Source organism: Oncorhynchus keta, chromosome 37 (genome assembly GCF_023373465.1).
Source record: "Oncorhynchus keta strain PuntledgeMale-10-30-2019 chromosome 37, Oket_V2, whole genome shotgun sequence".
NCBI lineage: Eukaryota > Metazoa > Chordata > Actinopteri > Salmoniformes > Salmonidae > Oncorhynchus > Oncorhynchus keta.
This window is the reverse complement of record NC_068457.1, coordinates 17,258,160-17,260,659: the sequence shown is the minus strand read 5'-3', so window position 1 is coordinate 17,260,659 and position 2,500 is coordinate 17,258,160. Positions and strand designations below refer to the sequence as shown.

The window sequence follows — 2,500 nt, the reverse complement described above, 5'->3', positions numbered from 1 at the left end:
TATTTCCTCCCTCTCTATTTCCTCCCTCTCTATTTCCTCCTCTCTATTTCCTCCCTCTCTATTTCCTCCCTCTCTATTTCCTCCCTCTCTATTTCCTCCCTCTCTATTTCCTCCCTCCTCCTCTCTCTATTTCCTCCCTCTCTATTTCCTCCCTCTCTATTTCCTCCCTCCTCTCTATTTCCCTCCCTCTCTATTTCCTCCTCCTATTTCCTCCTCTCTATTTCCTCCCTCTCTATTTCCTCCTCTCTATTTCCTCCCTCTCTATTTCCTCCCTCTCTATTTCCTCCCTCTCTATTTCCTCCCTCTCTATTTCCTCCCTCTCTATTTCCTCCTCTCTATTTCCTCTCCCTCCCTCTCTATTTCCTCCCTCTCTATTTCCTCCCTCTCTATTTCCTCCCTCTCTATTTCCTCCTCTCTATTTCCTCCCTCTCTATTTCCTCTCTATTTCCTCCCTCTCTATTTCCTCCCTCTCTATTTCCTCCCTCTCTATTTCCTCCCTCTCTATTTCCTCCCTCCTCCCTCTCTATTTCCTCCTCTCTATTTCCTCCCTCTCTATTTCCTCCCTTTCCTCCCTCTATTTCCTCCCTCTCTATTTCCTCCCTCTCTATTTCCTCCCTCTCTATTTCCTCCTCTCTATTTCCTCCCTCTCTATTTCCTCCCTCTCTATTTCCTCCCTCTCTATTTCCTCCCTCTTTCCTCCCTATTTCCTCTCTCTATTTCCTCCCTCTCTATTTCCTCCTCTCTATTTCCTCCTCTATTTCCTCCCTCTCTATTTCCTCCCTCTATTTCCTCCCTCTCTATTTCCTCCCTCTCTATTTCCTCCCTCTCTATTTCCTCTCTCTATTTCCTCCCTCTCTATTTCCTCCCTCTCTATTTCCTCCCTCTCTTTTCCTCCTCTATCTTTCCTCCCTCTCTATTTCCTCCCTCTCTATTTCCTCCCTCTCTCTTTCCTCCCTCTCTATTTCCTCCCTCTCTCTTTCCTCCCTCTTCCTCCCTCTCTCCTCCCTTCCTCCTCTCTATTTCCTCCCTCTCTATTTCCTCCCTCTCTCTTTCCTCCCTCTCTCTTTCCTCCCTCTCTCTTTCCTCCCTCTCTCTTTCCTCCCTCTCTCTTTCCTCCCTCTCTATTTCCTCCCTCTCTCTTTCCTCCCTCTCTCTTTCCTCCCTCTCTCTTTCCTCCCTCTCTATTTCCTCCCTCTCTCTTTCTGAGCTGGAGCCATAAGCATGTCCGTCACACTGGCCTTAATCTCTGAGTTCGCAGCTGCCAACGGTGTGTGTGTGTGTGTGTGTGTGTGTGTGTGTGTGTGTGTGTGTGTGTGTGTGTGTGTGCGCGCATGTGGGCATACATATGAGTTGGGACAAATCTGTCCAATTCAGTCATTATGTTGCTCACCTTTGTGTGTGTGTACGTGTTCGTATGCACTCCTGTGTGAAGCCTGGAGCTCAAGTTACACTCCCAGACAAAAGGCCTCTTTCACCCTGCCTTTTATGTGAGGAAACACACACACCGCTCTGTACAAGACTGTTGCCCCTGTTGCACAGTATTTCATTATACCCCCCTTTCCTCTCCTGTCTTTCCCTTTTTCCTAGGAATCTGTGGTTTCCCCCCTCCCTCTACACAGACACTCACACTCTCCCAGGCGTGGCTCATTGGCCCCTTCTTTAAACAGGTGGGCCATGTTTGGCAGAGACCCCCGACACACACACGCTCACATCACTCATCCTTCCCCTCCCTCTCCCCAGGGAAAACCCTCGGTCCCCTGACCGAATCTCTTATCCAGCCCCAGGCTTCTCTCCGGGCCCAGGAAGCACAAGGCCGGATGGCTGTTGACTCATCTGTCTGCCTGTAACAAGCAGATATGCATTGTGTCTAAATGGTATTTATGCCTGTAGGGCTCTTCTCTCTTTCTGCCACTCTCTCTGCCTCTTCTTTGTTTGGACTAGACTTGACTATTTATTACCTCTTGAGGTTATTTCGGTAATAAGGTTAGGTGGGTGCTGGCGAGGGGGCAGACAGACTGTCTTATCGGATTGGTTTAGGGGATCATCCCCTTGTTAAGTAAGTATCTAGTTTATTATAGAACAGTGTTTAAACACACTCACCATGACCTACCTTTTCCATGACACGGACAGACTAGTGGTAATACTACGGAAGGAAGGAAGGAAGGAAGGAAGGAAGGAAGGAAGGAAGGAAGGAAGGAAGGAAGGAAGGAAGGAAGGAAGGGGAGGAGAGGAGAGGAGAGGAGAGGAGAGGAGAGGAGAGGAGAGGAGAGGAGAGGAGAGGAGAGGAGAGGAGAGGAGAGGAGAGGAGAGGAGAGGAGAGGAAAGGAAAGGAAAGAAGGGGAGGTCTAGAGTGTTTAAATGTTAAATACCTTATCACTCCAATTTCACACTCCCATCTCCAGCCACGATATGACACACACTAATCCTGGCCTGAGGGGAGGGGTGTGTGTCTGTGTGTCACTAACGCCATCTGTCACTCTGTCACCTCATTAAGCAGTCC

General features: G+C 49.0%; 1 protein-coding gene across 1 annotated transcript in view; it reads left to right on the top strand.

The window, feature by feature from the left end:
* Nucleotides 1-2,500, top strand: part of LOC127916693 (heparan-sulfate 6-O-sulfotransferase 1-A-like) — a 41,561-nt gene that overhangs the window by 31,607 nt on the left and 7,454 nt on the right. The gene's annotated exons all lie outside the window — the stretch shown is intronic.